This window comes from Myotis davidii, unplaced genomic scaffold (genome assembly GCF_000327345.1).
Source record: "Myotis davidii unplaced genomic scaffold, ASM32734v1 scaffold175, whole genome shotgun sequence".
Taxonomy (NCBI): domain Eukaryota; kingdom Metazoa; phylum Chordata; class Mammalia; order Chiroptera; family Vespertilionidae; genus Myotis; species Myotis davidii.
The window spans coordinates 3,579,092-3,601,679 of NW_006286972.1; the positions used below are offsets into that span (position 1 = coordinate 3,579,092).

Consider the following 22,588-nt stretch of genomic DNA (forward strand, 5'->3'; position numbering starts at 1 on the left):
CTCTGTTCTCTCCTGTGATGGGCTAAATTCTCCTGCCTGCCTGCCTGCTGTCTGGGGCCTTCTGCTGAAAGCACTCCCTGCGAGGCCACTACCTGCTAGCGTCCCATCTCTCCTGGGCTCCATCTTCCCCCACAGCCCTGGCCCTGCTGCACTGTGGGCAGAAGACACATTTATCGTCTTCATTCAAGACTGAACCCCTAGTTCCTAGCATCATCCTGGGTCCACAGGAGGGCAGGAGCAAATTCAGTACATATTTAAAGACCGGGTGAATACATATAATAAGCACTGAGCCTAGCTCCATTTCCACTGCCTCACAAGCCAATATAAATCAGGACTTAGTGATTTTTAAACTCAGATACTCATGAAACAGCCAAGATTACATTTCCATCTCTCCTTGTTCTCTCATCTTATTTATTCACTTGGTCACTGAGGGTTTGCTGCGGGCTTCTGTGTGCTGGGGTGGGAGGGACACACTCAGCTGGAAGCAGCAGATGGCCCAGCTGACCAGGCAGAGTTGGAGAGCCCTGGGCCTTCCAGGGGAAAATGAAAGCTGTACCCACAAACAAGCAAGCTCTTCCATCCCAGGCTCAGTCTGATTTGCAAACCCACCAATTCCCAGCAGAGGGCGGAAGAAACACATATAAAGTACAGGTCTTGTTAAGGCCAATAAAAGGGTACAGAAAAATATCAAGAAAAAAGAATGAATCCCACCCCAGAAAACAAAACAAAGGACTGCCACACCCTCTAAATTCTCGAAATATAGGACTGTTTCTGTCTGTCTGTATTTGAATTTGTTCAATTTGAAAGGCTTATAGTTGTTTCAGTTTCACTGGTTTATGTTTTTATTTTATTATTTCCTTCCTCTGCTTTTTTCATATAGATTCTTACGGTGGAAACTTAGATTGTTTGGAAACCTTTTCTCATGTTAGTATTTCATGTTATAAATTTCACTAACAGCATTGATTTTCTTGTATCTTACAAATTTATGTATAAGAGTTCAAAATATTTACTAATTTTCTTTGATACTTTCTCTTTGACCAGCACATTATTTAGAGATGTTTTAATGGTCAGGTATTTGGAAATTTTCTAATTATCTTGGGTTGTTGATTTCAAGTTTAATTCCACACTAAACAGGAAATATAATTTTTATTATTTCAATCATTTTAAACCTAGTAGGTTTTTATTCTTTTGCACAGACTGTGGCCTACCTCAGCGAATATCCTGTGTGCACACAAAAACCATGTGTGCCCTTCTGTTGTTGGTGGGTGCCCTGTAAATTCTAGCTGGTGGGCTGTGCTGTTTAGTACTCATCTATCTTGACTTTCCGTCTTCTTAGTCCATCAATTACCGAGAGAGCAGAGTTGAAATCTCCAACTATAATTGTCAATTTGTCTTTTTCTTCTTTGCATTCTATCAGTTTTTATTTCATGTATTTTGAGGCTCTGTTCTTTGGTATACATGTACATTTGGGACTGACATCTCTTCTTGGTGAAACTGATCACTTTATATTCATGTAATGTCCTTCCTTATCCATGGTCATATTCCTTGTCCTGAATTCTGAAAGTCATCTGACATTCAAGTAGCCACTTCAGGTTTCTTTTGACTAGTGTTCACATCACATGTTTTTCTGTCCTTTAACTTTTTTTTAAATTTATTTTTATTTTTGGAAATCCTCACCCAAGGATATTTTCCCATTGATTTTTAGAGAGAGTGGAAGGGAGGGGGAGAGACACAGAGAGAGAAACATCGATGTGAGAGAGACACATTGACTGGTTGCCTCCTGCACGTGCCCTGACCAGGGCTGGGGATCGAGCCTACAAATGAGGTATGTGCCCTTGACTGGAATTGACCTGGGACCCTTTAGTCCATAGGCGGACGCTCTATCCACGGAGCCATACCAACCAGGGCTCTCCTATAGTTTAGTGCCTTTGCTGTGTTGCAGCTCAGGAGATCCTCACCTGGGCCCCTTCAAAAAAAATACACAGTGCCTGAGCCCTTGTGCCCTGGTCTGGGGCCAAATCAGCATAGATCCCCGACATGCCATAAGGGCAGATCTGTCCCTCCAAGTGGTAAGGTGATAATGGATGTAAGAATTACATCCTGAGTCTTCTAAGTGGTCCAGCCCCAGACCAGAGCTGGAGGGTGTGCTGTGAAGTCAATAGAGATCATTTAGAAAAGCTCATCACACAGATAAAGAAACCGAGCTCCTGAGACATGCAACTTGCATAAGGTCACATAATAGAGCTTATGAGGACCATAACCCATAGAAAAGACCCATGGGCTCTGTCCACTACACCACACTACTTTCTCAAAAGAGACTCAAAGAACCACAGCTGCTATTCATAATTGCAGGAACCCAACCTTCATCAAGCATGCAACCAAGAAATGACTGCACCACCAGTACCCAACCCTTCTGTCTCCCATCCAGGGTGGAGGCTTCAGGATCCAGCTCCCCATCACCTTTTACTTGCACCCAGGTCATTTCCCCATTTCAGTCCACTGAGTCACTCGTGAGTAGGAGCAGTGGGTTTCTGCAGCCCCCAGCCCAGCTAAAAGTATAAAAACCCTACTACTTCAGAAGTGGAGTCCTTGAAAGTCACCAAAGAAACCACTGAAGTCCAAGGCAAGGGTTCCAGCTAGAATCACAGTTCGGAGGGAGTCACATTTCCATTTTCTTCCTTAGCAAGTAGGAGCTGGAGATCTGGTGCATGATCACCAGGGCTGGATAGAGGGGCAGCACCAGGCACAGGTACCAGACTGCACCTTTGATCTGGGCCTGGAACCACACCAAGTACATGCCCAGGAACACTGTCACGGTAGCAATCAGATAGACCACCAGTCCACACATCAGGTGATAGAGCTTGAGGCCAGCCACCCTTGAGACCCTTGCTACCCTGGAAAAGAGGAGGCAGAGCCCACACAGTGGTTGGCCCCCTGTGGCCAGCAGCATCAGAGCCTCCACCCAGCCATGCCAGGATGCCAGGTGGGGCAGCTCCCTGTGGGTCCTGCCGACGATGATGAAGCCCAGGCCCAGGGCTGCACAGAGGAGGGCTAGAGTCTGCCCCACCCAGTGCAGTCTAATCCGGACCTTTTGGGAACAGAAGAAGAACAGGGAGTGCTCAGGCGAGAAGAGGAGGTTGGTCTCACCATGCAGACACAGAACACCAAGGCCATGAATACAGGGTGCCAGGAGAAAAGACCTCCAGGGTCTGCATGGCTGTACAAGACCAGCACAGACTCCTGGCTGCCTGAGCGTGTCTTTCCTGTTTGTGATCACTAGGTGCTGCTGTCCTTTAACTTTTAACCCACCAATAGCATTGTATTTCACATTGGTGTCTTGTTGACTGCACAGAGATTGATCTTATTTTTTAATCCACTTTGATAATCTCTCAGATTTTAATTCGTCTGTTGATACAATTCATTTTTTATATTTTCAGATTTAATAATTATCAACTGCACAATTCTGAAAAAATTTTTAGATCCATGAGTAGTTGCAAAAATCATACAGAGTTCCTTTGTACCTTCACCAACTTCCACTTGACATAACTGTAGGACATTATCAAAACCAGTGCCAGACATGGGTAAGACCCTATTAATAAACTGCCCCAGTTTTTACACACCCCTTTGTTGGTTTGTTTGTCATATATGGGTCTGTGAAATTGTATCTCATGTATAGATCTGTCTAACCACCTGCACAGCAGTATCACCAGGAAAAGATTCCTGTATACTATCCCTTTATAGTTACTCATTCGCCCCAACTCGAACCCCAGGCAACCACTGATCTATTCTGCATCACTATTCTTTGTCATTTCAAGAACTTTACATAAATTGAATCAAACAAATGTAATTGTTTGAAAATGGCCTTTTTCATTCCACATAATAATGTTCTCTCAAGCTGCCAAGTAGTTGGACATAACAGAGACTAGTTGCCCAGTAGCATGCCATCAAATGGTTGCACCACAAGTTGTGTGTCCAGTTACCAGGAAGGGCACCTGTGTCAATTCCAGTTTTTGTTTATTACAAATAAAGCAGCTAAGAACAACAGTACACATATCTTTGTATAAACATAAGTGTTCATTTTTCTGTGATACCCAGAACTGTGATCACTGTATGTTAAGTGTATGTAAAAAAATGCCAAACTATGTGCCCGAGCAGCTGCAGCATTTTCCATTCCCACCAGGGCAGAGAGACCCACAGCTCTGCACTCTGCATCTGCGCCAGCACTTGGGACTATCAGTGTTTCCACTATAGCCATGTTAACAGACTAGAGGCCCAGTGCACAAAATTTGTGCATCCTCTCACAGTCTGGGAGCCCTCAGGGACTGTCCAGCTGCTGTGGAGGTGGGAGAGGCTCCTGCTACCGCCACTGCACTCACCAGTTGTGAGCCCGGCTTCTGGCTAAGTGGCGCTCCCCCTGTGGGAACGCATTGACCACCAGAGCGCAGCTTCTGCATGGAGAGTATAGCCCCTGGTGGTCAGTGCGTGTCATAGTGACCAGTCATTCTGCCCTTCGGTCGATTTGCACATTAGCCTTTTATTATATAGCACTAGAGGCCTGGTGCACGAATTCGTACCTATCGATTGGAGCATCTACCTCCTGGTGGTCAGTGCACATCATAGCAACTGGTCGACTGTCTGCCCCCTGGTGGTCAGTGCATGTCATAGGGAGTGGTTGAGCAGCCTTAGCATATCACTAGCATATTACGCTTTGATTGGTTGAACAGCCGACCAGTAGACTGGACACTTAGCATATTAGGCTTTTATTATACAGGATGGTAGTGAAATCTGGCTGTGGTTTAGTTTGCTTTCTCCTAACAGTGAAGGATACCAAACATCTATTCATGTGCTATTCCCTATCCACTTGTCCCGTTTGGAGAAGTGTGTGGCCCAGTCTTTTGTCCATTTTCTAACTGGACTGTTTGTTTTCTTGCTGTGGAGTTTAAAGAGTTCTCTGCATATTGGGGAGATAGCCCTTGTTGGATGTATGATTTACAAAGACTTTTTCTGAGTCTCTGGTTTGTCTTTTCATATCTTAACAGAGTCTTACACTGATTAAATTTTTTTGTGAGCAAGTGTAATTTCTTAATTTTATCTTTAGTGGCTTTTGTTTAAAACTCTTATGTTTTATAGATGTTCCTAACTCTTTCTGTTATATTTTCTTCTGAATAGTTTATGTTTTAATTTTACACTTAGGTATTGAATCCATTTTGAGTTAATTTTTGTATAAGGTCTGAAGTTTAAGTCAAGGTTGTTAGTGAGTGTTTTTGTTTTTGTTTTTTTGTATATAGATATCCATTGTTTCAACATCATTTCTTGAAAATACTTTCCTTTATGCATTAAATTGCTTTATTACCTCTGTCAAAAATCAATTGTCCATACTTATGTGGATGAATCCTGGGCTCTGTTATGTTTCATCTATATGTTATCATAATTAGCTAGTTCTTATTTTTTTAAAATATATATTTTATTGATTTTTTTACAGAGAGGAAGGGAGAGGGATAGAGAGTTACAAACATCGATGAGAGAGAACCACTGACCAGCTGCCTCCTGCACATCTCCTACTGGTGATGTGTCCGCAACCAAGGTACATGCCCTTGACCGGAATTGAACCTGGGACCTTTCAGTCCGCAGGCCAACGCTTCATCCACTGCGCCAAAGCAGTTTGGCAATTAGCTAGTTCTTAATATTAATAATAGGAAAAGAGCAAAGGGGAGGTCAGACATTATAAGCATGGTCATCTGGGCAGCTTCACCAGGAATCTACAACCTCACACACCCCTGGGGAACTGCAGATCCATTCCCTGCAAATTACTGGGGAAAAGGTGCATGTGCAGCGAAGTCAAGGTGATATTATAGGGAAGGTGCTTCCTTGTCAGTTTAGCCTGTAGAACAAAGATCCTTGGCTAGGAGGGTGGAGCCAATGCAAGCATGCAAAATCTTAAAGGGTTACTTGGTTAAGCTTCCAGTTATAATTCCCAGACCAAGAATTCTCTCTCTCTAGTTGTCACAGCAGGTCCAGGGGTCCCCAAAGGTGCCGACACCCGGCAAAGAATTGCTCCATGACCTGCACAGGCCCATCATGTAGCCTTCAGCAGTATTATTTGACCCCACAATGGACTGCACCTAGGAACACAACCTAACCTAGCCATATTCTGGACTGGACTTTGCTTTAATATGGAGTGGATACTCTGGGCAGTGGCCTTAATCCTAGCCCTGCCAGAGACAAGATTGGACTTTTTCCATGGGGAGACAGAGGGAGATGAGACCTTGGAAGGGAACCCCTTAATTTTACATCAATAAAGCTTTCTATGATAACACATCCTCCCATGGGAGCCTCAGGAAATTCCTTTCCATGCAGCACCCCAAGAATTCCACTTCCACCAATAACAGGTGGGGACACAGAGGGCACCCCATGGATACCATATGTATGTGCTTGTTTATGCACCAACATACAATGTCTCTATTACTGTAGTGTCAGAGTGCCTTAAAATTAATCCAAATTTATTCTTTTAAAAATTCACATGGATTAACTAGTTCCTTTGTGTTTTCATTTAAATTTTAAAGTCCCCTTGTTTATATCTACAATCACCCATGCTGGGATTTTCATAGGAACTGCATTAAACTTATAGATATATTTGGGAAGCATTAGCATCTTTGTTATGGTAAGTGGCCCAATCTATGAACACAGGATGTCTCTTATTTAAGTCTTGGATTTCTCTAATCAGTGTTTTATAGTTTTCAATATATAAATTCTGTGCATATTTTTTAGACATATCGCAAGTACATAACTTTGGAATTCATGTAAATGGTGGTATGTTTTTAATTCTGGTTTCTGACTGTTCCTTGACTGCATATAGAATATTATTAATCTTTGAATATTGACCTCTCATTCTTAAACAAATTAACTTGCTTATTAGTTCTAGAAGGTTTTTGTAGCTTTAATGGGATTTTCAATGTAGGTAATCGTGTCATCTGCAAACATAGATAGGCTTATTTCCTCTTTCCAAATCCATATGCCTTTTATTTCCTTTTCTTCTCATATTGAACTGTCTAAAACTTACAGCACATTGTTTAATAGGAGTGGTGGGAGCAGAAACCCTTATCTTGTTAATGATTTTAGGAGGAAAGCATTATTCTTTCACCACTATGATGTTAGTTTATAGTTATAGCTTACTCCATTTTGACCAGAACCAAAACCTCATTTGATCTACACTACTAAAAGAGAAACAGGCAAATTAATCATCACTTCACCACTCCGCTACACCCACCAGCCACACCCACCAGCTAATCAGGAGTGAGTATGCAAATTAACCCAACTAAGATGGTGGCGGCCACAGAGCTGGAGCAAGCAGGAGGCTTGGGTTGCCCCCAGAGATGGAGGAAGCCAAGATTCCTGCCTGCCCTGGCCTCCGCTCAAGGCTACAAAGTTTCAATTATAGAAGATAAATAAATCCCAGATACCTGCTTCCAGCCTGCCCTGGCCTCCGCTCAAGGAGGAGCTGAAAAAAAAGGGGAAAAAAAAAAGAGAAAAAGAAGAGCCTGGAAGCTTGGGTTGCTGGGGAGTGTGGCCAGCCTGAAAACGGCCATCAGCCCCTCATCCAGGCTGGCTAGGCACCCCAGTGGGAACCCCCAGCCTGATCCGGGATACCCTTCAGGGCAAACCAGCCGGCCCCCACCCGTGCATCAGGCCTCTATCCTATATAATAAAAGGGTAATATGCAAATTGACCCTAACAGCAGAACGACTAAGAATGACTGGTTACTATGACACACACTGACCACAAGGGGGCAGACGCTCAGTGCAGGAGCTGCCCCCTGGTGGTCAGTGCGCTCCCACAGGGGGAGCTCAGCTCAGACACAAGCCAGGCTGACTGTTGCCAGCACAGCGGTAGTGGCGGGAGCCTCTCCCGCCTCCTCAGCAGTGCTAAGGATGTCCAACTGCAGCTTAGGCCTGCTCCCCGTTGGCAAGTGGACATCTCCCAAGGGCTCCCGAGCTGCCAGAGGGATATCTGACTGCCAGCTTAGGGCTGATCCCCTGGGGAGCGGATCTAAGCCAGCAGGTGGACATCCTCCGAGGGGTCCCAGACTGTGAGAGGGCCCACCCCCTGCTGAGTGCACAAATTTTTGTGCACCGAGCCTCAAGTCTTTTATAATGATTAAATTGGCAAAATCTGTCTTTAACTAGTACTACTTAGTGAAATAATACTTAGTGGTAAAACAAATTTTCCAAACTTTCTTTTTAAAAAATAATATTTAAATCAATAGAATTCTAGTAAAATAAATATTGACATAATAAGATGTATAGCTGTAACAGCAGGAGCAATAAATGGTGCACATGTCCCAGGTGCTGCTACATAAGCAAACCCCTCTGTCCTAAGGCAGGAGGGACAGGACCATCTGTTTACATGAGAAAAAAAGGGGCTCTGAACTGACTAATGACCAGCTGGTTCTAGAGCTCATTCTCCTGACCACCAGACAGGTAAACTCTATTTTCATGCTAGTCAAATATAAAAACCAATGAAGTTTCTTGTTTCAGACTTGAAAGAGTCTGGTGGTTGAAAGTGGCATGTAACTTCCAAGTTGTAAGGTGTTTTTTTTGTTGTTGTTTTTTTGGCGGGGGATGGGAGGCAGTAAATAGATTTGGATATTAAAATAGAAGCAGTTTACAGCTATCTGTGATTTATAAGAGCATCATACTCATGACAAATACACTAGCCTGTCCTCTCCAACATGAGATTTCTTGTCCAGAGAAGGAAGCAGAAGTCCTGCCAGCAAACCACCACCCAAGGACTGCATGGCTGCAGCGAGTGCAAGTTGGCTTTGTCCAAGGCTGTACCCAGGCCTCAGCAGTCGGGAAGAGATGGCTGTGATCAGAACCTCAGGGGACAAGCACACACTTGATTTATTATGTTTAATAGTTCAGTGCCCCATCAGGCTGTATAAGCCAGTACAGCAGAAGCCGACAGAACTTATTAGTTGCTTTCTGCTCCTAGAGAGACTCACAATGCAGATTGTGTCCTTGGGGCCATGGAGGGGAGGGGAGTTCTGTCCTGTAATGCTCTTGCCAGTCACAGCATTGGAAAGATGGTCAGGGTTTACACAACCTGACTTCAGTGAGCATTCTGCACAGCCTGCTGGCTTGTCATCCGAATTCATACAGACAAATGTGATGGGGTTGGGGAGCCAGTGGCCTGTCCTCTTTCCTTCCTGCTCAAGGGCTCTGGCATGCTGGCCTCATGTTGGCAGCAGTGTGAAGCTTTTCTCTTTCCAGCAAAGCGAGGGCTTCCTCCAGTCCTAGCTCTGAGAAAGTGCCCAGGGTCTAGGTTGTGACCCACCTTAGAGTGTCTCTAAGGTGAATAACAGGTCTGCTGTGGAGACAGGTCAGGCCTCCTTGAGCCCTAAGTCTTGATCCCACCTCTGCCATGTCTGTCTGCTCCTGCAGTGATGAGCTTGTGTGCATAGCACCTGCACACAGCAGGCATTCAGTCTGTCTGCACACACTCTATCTTCCTACAGACCCTCTGGTCAGAGTGGGAGGCCAGCCACGGCAGGGACATTCAACTGAACACTCAGTTATTACTAGGAGTCTGGCACCAGGCACAAGACAAAGGAGCACAGTCTTCACTCTCAAGTGGCTCTCAGTTTGGTAGAAAATTCAGACTGCAGCCTGGGACAGCTGGCAATTCCAAAATTTGAAAATCCACCATCACTACTTCAGCCTTCACACATGTGTTCCAGATAGGTTGGGGGTTCAAAAGTCCCTCTTCTGGAAGGAAGGAAAGGAAAGCTGCTATGGTGTCAGGGTTAAGAAACTGAGGGGGAAAGGCTGGGGAATGGTCCTCATGCTTACACTGCACTGCACACCCCTCCCTCTTGCCATTGCCCTAGAAAAAAGACATTGCCCAGACCATTGCTGGCAGACATCTGAGACCACAGGCAGAAGCTAGGCATGAGTGAGTGCCAGTAAGAGAGTCAGAGAGAATGGCAGACATGCGGGGCCTGCACGACTTGGCACTGTGCAGGCTTCAGTTAATGAGCTTTCTGATGTCCTATGACTGGGCCCAATGCAGCCGGATGGACACTGACGGTGAGAACAACAGCAGGGACAGAACAGTGCTGAATGAGCCCATGGCAGTACGAGGCCAGGACCTGACCTGATGACGAAGGTGTCTGTCTGGGTATCCACACAGATGTCACCATGGGTCAGACATGCAGCACAGCACAGAAGAGAGCTGCCCAGGGACAGATGCCCCAAACCTGCCTCCTGTAAGCTCCCGTGTGGGAACTCATAACTCCACTGTGGATCTGCGCTTCCTGAATTTCAGGGCCTCTGCAAGGCCCTCTCCAGGTGAGCGCCCCCATGACACAGAGACAGGCCAGCACAGACAGGTATAGATGTCAGGACTGGGTACATAAGACCCAGAAAAATCTATAAATATAAAAAGGGATGAGTTTAATAGGGTGACTAGCATTAGACATCTCTACCAGCAAAGTTGGAAAACATTTTTTTTATTTCAATTTACAAGAACCTAAAAAAAAAAAATCAGTCAGATAATTCTAAGAAAAGATGTGTAAAACCTCTACGTAGAAATCTATAAAATTATTAGGAGAAATTAAAGAAAAATTGAGAATTAAAGAAAGGCATCATGTTCATGGACTTGAACACTCAATAATTTCAGATATTAAATCTCCCTAAATTGATCTGCAGATTGACTCCAACAGACAAGCTGGTTTTAAAATGCATGTGAAAAATTCATCAGGCCAAATGTAGCCAAGACATTCCTGAGAGAAAGAACCAAGTGAAACTTATTTACCAGAAAGTGAAGGCAGTTCAGTCCGTGTGACAGGGGAACAGGACCAGACAACTAATCGATGGACCACAACAGGAAGTCAGAGACAGGCACTCACAGTGCGAGGAGGCAAAAGACAGTCTTTCCAATCAGTGGCATTGGTTGGCAGGGTCAGCAGGTACAGAATGAAACCCTGCCCTATTGATTCCACTCCCAAATAAATTCCTAGTGGACTGTGGCTCAACATGAGGAGACAACATAGGATACTAGCTATAGGAAGTGGGGACAAGGACAGATCACTTAGACATAACAAGCTCAATGCTTCCAAAGAGACTGATATAATGGACCACATTACATTTAAGGTCTGTTTATCAACAGACACCATTAGGAGAGAGAAAAGGGGCCCACAGAGTGGGCGAAGATATTTGTACTTCACTTAATCACTCAGGGATGCTATCCAGAAAATACTGACTGCCTGTAGAGAAGTGGGCAAGGCCTTGACCACACACATCCCAAAAGACTGATAAATACATCAGAAGGCAGCGAATCTCATCAGTGATGAAGGAAATGCAGGTTACAGTCACAGGCTGGACACCAGGACAACTGACACTCAACACAACATGACACAGACCCCACCCAAAGCCCTGGAGAGCACAGCCTGTGCTGGAGGCTCAGCCGCTAGCTGCTCACACATTCACAGTGGCCCCATCCCTGAGTTGGCCACAGGCCTGTACTATGACCCAGCACTTCTAGCTTCTGAGCAGAAATTTCTAACTAATATTCTGATCAAACACTACCAGAATCAGTATGTATAAAGAATGATAATACACAAGACCGAAAGGAGGTTTATTCTTGAAATGCATGAGTGCTTAATATCAAGAATTCTGTCCATGTCATTAATAAATTAAAGGAGAAGTTCAACAACCATACAAATAACAATAAACAACACCTAATGCTGACACTATGCTTACTATCTGCCAGGTACACTCCTTGCTGCAGCTCTGTAAGGAAGGCATGTCCCCACTTCACCCCACACACAGGGCCAGGGATCACAGCTGAGAAGTGGGGGACCAGGACTCAGTCCAGAGACAGGCTCCATATCCCTGCACTGAACACCCATGTGCTGCTTCTCAACAGCAGCTGGAAAGGCACTTAATAAAACTCCACAGCCCCCAATAATAAAATAAAATAGGGGAGGAAATGTCTTAAGGTAAAGATCGTTATCTCCCAAAAAAGCAAAACACTGATTTGAGTCTGTGTCCTTGTGACCATTTTTTGTTTGTTTGTTTGTTTGTTTTTTTAACTGGAGAGGGGATGAGGCATAGAGCTTTTATTACAACAAAGGGACACAGATAGTAATTTATACCAAGAGAAATGTGGAAATAAAGAAGAATTTTAGGTAAATATATCAAAAGAAAGGGTGCTGCACTATAGCACAAAGAGCAAAGGAGGCTAAGATTAGTTGTGTACATGAAATTTTTAAGGAAAAATAAGGCCCAGACAGTTATAAAGGAAAAGGCTAGGGCAGGGGTGCTCTGGTTCACGTGGATCCTGTACAGAGGTCGACCTTGAAACTGAGTCTACTCTCCCCACATCCATGTAGGATCCAAGCACTGATTCCTGTTAAGAACATGTTGCCAGGTGCTCACACAGCTGTGTTCCTGTAGGAACAATGCTCTTCATTACCCTCTGGCACTGATTTGTCCACTGATTAATGTGGTGCCCCCAAAAGACACCTCAACCCCTCCCCCTGGGGCACCTTGAGCAAGCCCCACTTGCAGCACTGCTGGGGCCTGTGGCCAGCAGTTGCCTGGAACCGTCCTTTCTTAACCAGACATAGGGCTCTGAGCAGTGGAGTGAGCCAGAGTTCATACCCAAGGAGGGGTCACAAGGAAGTCCATGGGGGTCACCATCTAGGCCACAGGGATGGTCAGAGTAGCAGCGCCCCATCATTATATCTGGTCAGGGTCAGGGACTCCATGCACATCTTCAGCACTGGCCCAGAGGGAGGGATAAGGCAGGCTCACCTCTGCAGTGGAGGGGCTTCTCACCTGAGAGGGCTCTGAGTACAGGAGGCAGAGGCCTGGCCTGGTCACTGGCACCTGTCCTCCCAGGAGTGGCCAGTGTACCTCAGGTGTCACAGGGGTTCTCCTTATTGAGAGGGCCGGCTTCTCATTCCTAAAAGGACACAGGGTCACTTCAGCCTCCAGAGTAAGGGCAGTGGGCATAGAGATGTGGTAACACCACTAAAAGAACAGCCAACTGAGGCAGCGAGTGGCTTGCCCATGGTCACTGAGAGAGTGGGCTGTGGGCAGCCAATGGTGTGGGGACACACCAGCAGCCCTAGGCAGCCTGGCCCAGGCCCTGGCCTCACTTTTCACCCTACCACCATGTGCAGCAGAAAGGCCTGGTACCTAGCAGCCCAGCCTGTGACCGCAGGGCTCAGGAGCTTCCAGCCAGACCTGTTCCCAGCCCAGGTCAGTCCTTGTGTAACTGCCTGAGGCACAGGCATCAAGTCTGTAGGTCACTTATGTCTTTGTGGGGTTGGGTGGGGCAGGAGGGGACCATACCATTTGCTCCATTTCACTAGCCCAAGCTCCTGGCTGCCTGCTGCTGGGTCTCCTGGATGTGTGAGCTCATGTTCTTACAAGATTCATGCAGAGTCACAAACAGAATCACAGATACTCTTAGCTATGTTGGAGAAGTAACCTAACATGGGTTCATGAGTTTAGCAGGTCATTTCTTTCAATGTTGTGATGTGTGTGTGTGTGTGTGTGTGTGTTTAATTGTTGTTAATCCTCACCCGAGGATATCTTCTCCATTGATCCTTAGAGAGAGTGGAAGGGAGAAGTAGAGACAGAGAAACATCAATGTGAGAGAAACAGATCGATTGGTTGCCCCCTACTTCAACCAGGCCACGGATTGAGCCTGCAACTGAGGCACATGCCCTTGACCAGAATCGAACCTGCGGCCTTTCAGTTCTCGGGCCGACATTCTAACCACTGAGAAAAACACCTAGGGTGTCAGATTTAAAAACTAAGTAGACCATGAGTTGGAAATTGAGCCTGGAACTCCTGGTTTGAAAGTGACTTTGGTAAACAGGTGAGAGCATGTGTGCTGGGCCCTGCCTGTAGATGGAGTTGGGCTACAAAGATCCAGCGTTCAGACACAGGAGGCAGTGGCTTAGAGTCAGTTTCCAGAAACACACACACATACTCAAACCTGTGTTCTGGTTGGGAAAACACCCCACTCTAAAGCCTCTACTCTATGTTCCCTGCTGGGTGTGAGCTGCACTGCCCACTGAGGATGGGGCACTGACACTATCCTGAGAGGGAAGCTGAGAGCAGGAGGAGGAGCAGCCAGGGGACTTGGAGGGAGCAGTGGTGGGCCCATTCCCCTGTGCCCTGCACTGTGCTAAGGGGAAATGAGGGCTCACTCTTTGGGAAGCCCACCCTGTGGGAAGCCAACTGAGGGTCCCATAGGAGGGGGCCCTGAACACAGTCTGAGATTCCTGGCTGTCCCCTCCCTCTGCTAGATTCTCCCTGGGGGAAGGGAGAACTGAAATGACCCCTGGGAACCTGAGGGGTCCTGGTGGCTTCCAGGGGTGGGGGCAGCCTCAGCAGAGATTGGGAGGGGGCGGGCAGCAAAGCCACCACTTCCTCACAGCAGTGACTGTACTGACTATGGCTTCTGTGTTGGGGTGTCTGGTATTCCTACCGAGATTTAATCCCCTGACTTTAATTTGCTGATGGTCCCTTAATCCAAAAACTGTCTAGCAGCCAACACATTTCATTTACTTGTAATGGGTTTGGTTGTTTTTATTTGTGTGTGTTGGAGGACAATACAGTGTGTGGACGGCTGAGCTCAGTATTGCCAATGGCCAAGACACAAAGGCAGAGTTATAAACCCATGCAGAGATGCTGCACTGGGGAAGCCAACAGGACAACCAGACAGGGGTCCACATTCTCAGATATGGTCCTACTGCAAAAAGAAAAAAAGGCTTTGCAGCAGGAGTACCTGCAATTTATCAGAAGACAGGTTTCCACTGACCTGCCCATAGCCATCCCCAGCACCCCGCCACCAGTCCAAACTCCTGACGCCGCCCTGGGCTTCCTCCCCGGCTTAGCTATTGTGTCCCAACTTGCCTCCCTGGTTCCTCAGCACCATGGGCCAAGGTCTTTGGGAACTGGGAATGCATGGGGGCGATAAGGACGGGGATGGAGATTGTGGTGATGCTCAGGAAAGCCCAGCCATGGCATGGGCTCTCTGTGCTTCTGGAACTCAGGCCAGATGGCTGTACTGGAGACAGGCAGAATATAGACCAAGACAGGTGCTATAGATGCAGCCAGGTGACAGGCCAGTGTTCCTGCCTGCTTCCTCCCTGTGCGCCTCAGCCTAGTGTAAGGCAGGGAACTCTGGAACCCAGGATGTTACCTGCTGTCCATTTCCAGATGCCACTCCAGGGTTCTTTGAAAATTTCAAGCTTAGAAAGTAAAAAATATGCATTTCTCGGTCATTGAAACCAGTGGCTTTTAAAAGATTTGATTGTAACGGCAGCAGAATCCTTTCTAAAACCAGTAAAAAGCACAAAATAAAAAGGCAAAACAAATGTGGATTTAAGAAATCTCTTAAATACACACTAAATTTATGAAAGCAACACAGAACAGAACAAAACAGAGCCCTCCTCGCTACAGTGAGCAGCCCCCTTGCAGCTGGGGAGACAAGACCCCAGAGGCTCTGAAAAATGGAGGGACAGAGCCACTATGAATTCTTATCCACTCCAGTCACTGTCACTGGAACCTTTTCTTACCATTTCCAGACAACACCTTCTTGTTTTGCATAAATATCACAGTATGTGTGTTCTGTGACCAGATTTTAAAATGCAGGTCTAATTTACCTGCATAAATATGCACAAATCTTAGGTATGCAGGTTGATTTTCACATGGGCACTTACTGTGTGATCAGTTCATGACACAAAACATTCTAGACCCAGAGGGAAGTGCCTGTGGCCTGTCCTGCAGCTCAGCCCGCTGCATGCAGCGCTGCTTGCTGCTGTCACCACAGTTCCTTCTGCTGTCGATTCACTGCATGCAGTCTCTACTTTCTTGCCTGACTTTTTCCACCCAAAAAAACATTCCTGAGATCCGCCTGTGCTGTGCAGCAGTCAGCATCTCTAGTACTACTGACTGCTCTGCTGCCTAGGGCTCCATGGCAGAAGTGGGGCCACAGGGATGACCCTTATCCTGTCAATTGATAGCGGCTGAGAAGCAAGGTCTGTGTGGGGATGTGGCCCTGCTGGGGCTGCAGGATGGGGCATCCTCACAAGTCTCTATGGGACATAGTGCCCACACATCCTAAAGGGAGAACAGAGGGTCCCCTTTCTCCCTTATAAGCATTGTGGACACACATGTGTGGTGAGGCAGATTCCTAAGTTATGTGGAAGGCCTGTGCCCTGAGTCACTACTGTCTGGCTGCTGGGTCTCCTTGCTCTAGGCTCAAACGGTACCATCCAGAGCAGAGGTGTGAGCATGACACCCCAGGATGCTGTATTCAGGATGTGTGCTTTGCTGGTGCCCTTCCCTAAAAAAAAACTGTTTTAAAAATTTGCCACATGAACTAAGCCAGTCAGAGAAAGATAAGTATCACATGATCTCACTCATTTGTGGAATATAATGAACAACATAAACTGATGAACAAAAAGAGAGCCAGAGGAAAAAATATTTTAGAATATAATAGAAGTAATCTTGTTATTTTCAGATTTTTAATATTTCCTGCAACTTGTGTGATATTATACTATGTTAGCACAGTTTTGGTAATATTATTATATTTAAAATCCTTTTTTTCCCTTAAAATGTTAATGTTTATTGCATGTAACATTATTATATTTAAAGTCATTTTTCTTGAAATATTAATGTTTATTGCATGTAAAAAAATAAAAATAAAAAAATCAATGGAAAAATATCCTTGTGTGAAGATTAACAAAAAATAAATTAAATAAAAATATACTTACAATTTTAAATCAGTGATACTTTACATGTTTAAAAAAAAATCAAAATGTTACACAAATGCATACTTTGAGAAGTCTCAATTTCTGTGTTCCTATCACTTGTAAATATTTCATCCCAAAATAAATTTAATAGTTCCTTAAAAAAACAAAAACAAAAAACCTCAACATACATTTTCTGTGAATCCTTGAGCTCATCACTTTTTCTCACATACACTGGTGTTTGGTGAGAAGGAAGGTTCTAAATTGGGTGTTTGTTTTTAATAGATATCTAACTGACTCCACACCACTCACTGAATAATTTGTCCATTCCTACTGATTTAAATACACACCAGCCCAGCCGCTGTAACTCAGAGGTTGAGCATTGACCTATGAACCAGGAGGTCACAGGTTCAATTCCCGGTCAGGCACATGCCTGGGTTGTGGGCTCGACCCTCAATAGAGGGCATGCAGAAGGCAGCTAATCAATGATTCTCTATCATCATTGATGTTTCTATCTCGCTCTCCCTTTCCTTTCCTCTCTGAAATCAATAAATTTTTTTTAAAAAAATCTCTTAAATACACACTAAATTTATGAAAGCAACACAGAACAGAACAAAACAGAGCCCTCCTCGCTACAGGAACATTTTCCCACTCATCCAGGACTCCTGTCTGATGGCTCCATTTTCTACCCGGTAGGCTGTTTTTACACAGGTTTTTTTCTTTTCTCTTTTAGATTCTGTTGAATTGTTTTTAATAATGGCAGCACCCCCCCCCACACACACACACACATACACCCTAGTATGGGGGTTGCAAGCTCAGGACACAGAGCCCAGAGCTTGGCAGAGGGTGTGAGCAGCTGGCTTCTAAGCTGGCTGCCCTGTCGCTTTAGAGCACGACTCTTGCTCGCAGCCATGCCTCTAGAGATGTCCAGATATGACAGTGGCTCCTGTAGTCCCCTTGCTACCCAGCAGACAGCCTGTGGCCACCCCCTTCCCAGGTGAGGGTGCCATGAGGCATGGGCTCCTGCCTGAGCCCCAGAAAGCAGAACCACAGTCTCTCCACAGCCTCATCTCTTCTGGTTTTCTGTGAGACTCCTGCTTAGCAATGGGGCAGATAGACACTGCTTAGCAATGGGGTCTTGCTGTGTGGCACAGACACAGATGAACCAGGCCCTGCCAGATCTCAGCACCATAGGACGGACCTGTACACCAGGTCACACGCAATGAAAAACCCATGAGACTATGTCACACTTACCCTGGCTCATATCTGACCAAAAGGATCATTACTCAAGAACACGGTCGTTCAGCTAGGACACTCTCTGCCTCACCGCAGCCACAGGTCACATGCCCGGTACACCAGGAGTGCCACGTGACCATAGCCTACACTTTCACTCCTGTGTGGTTGACCTATTGGCTCTCACACTTATATGGACATCAGCAGCACCTAGAAGATTTGGTAAGTGGACCATACTCCACGCCAGAGTTACTGACTCAGGCTGTCTGGGGAAGGGAATAGCTGAGAATGGCCTCTCCAGAAGTTCTCAGGTGATGGTGGTTGTCCAGGACCCTCAGAGAACCACTGCTTTGCACTATACATAAAATAATGCAGTCGACATTCAGAAAGAAGGAAGCCTAGTGCTCTTCCGGCGGGCACATCAGCCGTGCCAAAGGACAGCCCCAGGTAACCATGCGAGCCTGCTGGTCCTTAGTCCCTGACCTCTGAAGGCTCCTACCTTGGCCAGAATAAAGATGTGTCTTCAAGAGCTCCAGTTCTCAGGTGCTCAAGACACCAAACCTTCCCGAGGCTTCTTCACATGGTGGCAATCTGCTTTATGGTGGGTGGGTTTCTGCCTCTCATGCAGAGCTGGGGGACTTACATGAGACCACCAACATGCAAAGTGCCAAAGGTCAGAGGGCACCAGCCAGGCCCAAGTCCACAATGCCCTTTCAGTTCCCAAATAAGTCAAGGTCAAAAGCAATGAGCATGCTGTTAAGAGACCAGTCCTATGTTTTCCCCTCCCAGGTGAGTGTGAAAGAAAAGGATATGCCCGCTGGAGACAGGTGGGGACAGAGACCAGCTGTGAGGACCAATACGCCCACTCCTCATGCTTTATGAGAAATGGAAAGGGGTCATAGCCAGTTGCTTCTGCATTGTTGTATTTATGTTACTTCTGGAAAAACAATTGTCTATTCTGCAGTAAGAAAGGAAAATCAACATCCCAAAACACTCGCCAGGCCCCAGAGAGCAGTTCTCATTTCCCCCCGAAGGCAATTGGGGGTATAACTTTGTAATTTTATTAACATAGAAGCATCCATGTTTGTCACACCAGAGTGTGTCAGTCTTCCTACCACATAAGATGACTGACTGGTCACATTATCTTAGACAATGGGGACACATGAAAGGTGCAGCAGGAAAAGGAGACTGGTAAAAACTGCATTAAAATACGAGGAACCTTCCCCAGGCATGAACATTTTATAATCATGAATATGAAAAACATTGAAATTTTCTGCCTTATCTTAATAAAATAGAAGAAAGACTTTCCTTTCCTCAAGATTGGAAAATGGGCAAGAAAGAGCCCTTTAGAAACATTACATGAGATTGCTTCAAAGGCTGCAGTTGGAAGGAAATGGGCATCATCCTAAATGAAGAGTATTTGCGCAAAGGCATTACTTTTAAGAAGAGAAAAGCCTCTTTTCTTACCGAGGGTGCAACTGCTCTTTTTTTCATCTAAAATGTAGAGGAATACATAAGCTGAAGTACATTTAGTTATCTGAACTTGGCCATAGACCCATGTTTCCTGGAGAGTTAGTTAAAATACAAATAATATATTAAATATTTTATCTATGAAAGGTAAAAAACATTTTTCCCAATAAAAAATAAATTGAGTACCATATGACTTTGATTCTGGCAAACCATTTCTGGAAGTATTTTTCCCAGCAAATTCAAAGCGGAAATATAACTTGTTTCAGTATGGCACCAGTGATCAGTTCAGATATTGCAGACATTTTATTCTATTCATTATTTACCAAAATATGTTTAAGGATCCTGAACTAATAGAATACCTTAGTTCATTTATAGGACAGGAAAAAAAACCCAAATTTTGTTATTTATAAGCTAAAAAATTCAGGTTAGTTTTACAAACACTTTTAAACTATTATACGTTCCACATCTGCTTTATCACAAAGCAATCACATTTGCTGGCCTTCCCAGAGACAAAAGGTGTTATTTCTCAAGATAAGTATCAAACTCCAAAAGTGCACGTTGTCCATCCAGTAGTAATATACAATTATTATCCTTATTCTGATATGCAGATCTCACTGTGTGTTCATACTATTGGAAGCCAACAGCTCAACTGTTTCCTTGAAAGGTTAACATTCCCAAACAAAGGCGCTCACTACACTGAGAGCACAGAGCCCCAATCCACAGGGGTGGCCGATGTTTCTGAGCATGAGAATCATATTCCCACATCTACCCCAGTATCATTGGCAGCAAACATCTGTGAAATTATCTATTCATTTTTCTACATAACAACACTTTATCATTAGAGTGCTAATAGTTGATTCTGATCCTTAAAAAGGAACCAGATTTTTGAAATAAAGGACTCAATGTGAATACCATCATCTGAACTTCTAGAACTATCTATATGTATTACACCCTGTCCATTTTCCCTTCCCTAAGCAAAGTGCTGTGTTGCTGCAGCAGGACCTCCCGACACATCCTGATGACCTGCACCCACCCCACTTCTCACCCTGGACACCGTGGGCTGTGTGTGGAGTGAGCCTTGGCCAGCCTCTAGCAACTCCTTACCTCCAAACACAGCAGCTATGAGGTCAGGCAGGGCTGGGTGGATGTGGCTATCAGACAGATGGTCACTCTCCCCGTTTAGAGAAAGAGAAAATAAGAGTGATGTTTTGTTCTAAACCAAAAGAGGCTACAAATCCCATTGGCCTCAGGTTGGAAACCTCGTGACATGGGACCAGGCACATGTGACCTACTTTTTGCCCAACTCCCCTCCTTCTGTTGGAGGGGTGCGCCTGGCACGGATGCTGTCATTTCAATGACTCCTTCCCCCAAACAGCAGCCACCGCACAAATGCCTGCAGGACATCCAGTGCTGTAGCTAAGCCCTTGGAAAGGAAGGGGTGGGTGGGGGGACTTCACGGACCAATATTAATCAAAACGCAGCTCTAAGACTTCAGCGGTCACTGCCGCTATCAGCTGTCTGCCGGGAACGGGCCTCACATGAAGAGGGTTCTACCTACGAATAGTGGGCATGGTCCTGGGACTGCAGAGTCACCAGGATGAGGGGCCTGAAACAGCTCCAACAGTGAATTTTAGCCTCTACCATTTTTTGTTCATTGTGATCTATAGCTTCCAGGTCCAGTCTTAGCAAGCCGCACACAGAAGCTCAGCAATTGATGAGCCGTGTGTGTCCTTCAGAGTCAGCCAGAAGTGAAGGCTCTGATTTGGGCAGTGTAGGATGGAAAGGTGGACTGGGACCTCAGGAGAGAACATAGAGAATGCACACTAGTCCATGAATCAGGACAGGTACTTCCACACCAAGCAGGAGAAAGTTGCCCTCTATCTCCACCTTTTACTGAGTTATTACCTATATCTTATCAACTCACACAAAATCAGGCACAAATAAATGACAAAACACATATCAGGTAGTGGTAAAAACATGGATGCAGAGTGTACTTGCTGGCTGGGACGACAGGTGTGCATTTGGCCAAGGGGCACTGAGCTGGCCACTGTGCGCACCTACAAACTATGTGGTGGTTTTCTCACACCAGCAAAGGCACACAGAGAGAAGGTGATGGCATATGCAGGTATCACTGACCACGGTCAGACTTTCTGTTCCTTAGAGGAAAATACTTAACATAAGTATTCAATATAATATACATATGATGTATTATAGAACTGTACACCTGAAACCTATATATATTTATTAACCAATGTCACCCCAATAAATTTGATAAAACTTTAAAAATAAATAAATTAATTAATTAATAACAAGTACTGGATGCTCATTACAGAAAACAATAGAAAAATGCATATATGCAAAAATAGCCTATAAATACTCAGAAAGACCATCAGTGATAGTGACATATTTGTAAAGTCTACCTATTCAGACTTTTTTCCAGTAGGTGTGTGCTACCATATTTTTAACAAAAATAGGACCAAACCACCCATGATTGTCCTATTTTTCTCATTTACCATTATACACAAAATATTTTCCTATGTCAATATGTTTAAATCTAAATAATAGTGATCAAATTCCCATGCCATTCTATTTTATGCATAATATTTTATGCATTTTAATGCATAAGAACATAACCAATCTGCTATGTTTGTGTATCCAGGTTTTGAATTGTTACATTAAGCAATCCTTATCTAATAAAAGAGAAACATGGTAATTGGCGTACAACCGCTACCCTTCCCATTGGCTAATCAGCGAGATATGCAAATAACCTTCCAGCCAAGATGGCGGCTGGCAGCCAGGCAGCTTGAAACTAACATGAGGCTTGCTTGCTTCAGTGCCGGAGGAAACCAGCGTTCCCCGCCTGCCTTGCCAGCCTCTGAGCCTGCAGTTTGAACTATGTAACAAATACCTCCGGACTTCAGCCAGCAGGATCGCAACATTGTATGCAAAGGCCAGAAACCTACTTTCAGCAGCGGAGGCCTAAGAGCTGGCCAAGCCTCAAGCTAAAGCTGGCCCAGAATATAAAAAAAAAAAAAGGAAAAAAGGAGCGGTTGGGAGCTTCAGTCACCCCCAGCCTGAAAACAGCCCTCAGCCCCTCACCCAGGCTGGCCA

General features: G+C 45.2%; 1 protein-coding gene and 1 pseudogene across 10 annotated transcripts in view; both read right to left on the minus strand.

The window, feature by feature from the left end:
- The window catches only part of PCBP3 (poly(rC) binding protein 3), a 175,357-nt gene that overhangs the window by 43,161 nt on the left and 109,608 nt on the right, over positions 1 to 22,588 (minus strand). Inside the window, exon 1 of one of the 10 annotated variants that reach the window (XM_015560707.1) lies at positions 20,582 to 20,648. The exons of 7 other annotated variants lie outside the window; for them this stretch is intronic. The gene's annotated coding sequence lies outside the window, so the exon portion shown is untranslated. Of the gene's footprint in view, positions 1 to 7,460; positions 7,486 to 12,839; positions 12,915 to 20,581; positions 20,649 to 22,588 lie in introns of those variants that run through there. 2 more of the 10 variants (XM_015560706.1, XM_015560708.1) reach the window with 2 other exon arrangements.
- LOC102757312 lies at positions 2,660 to 3,579 on the minus strand (annotated as a pseudogene).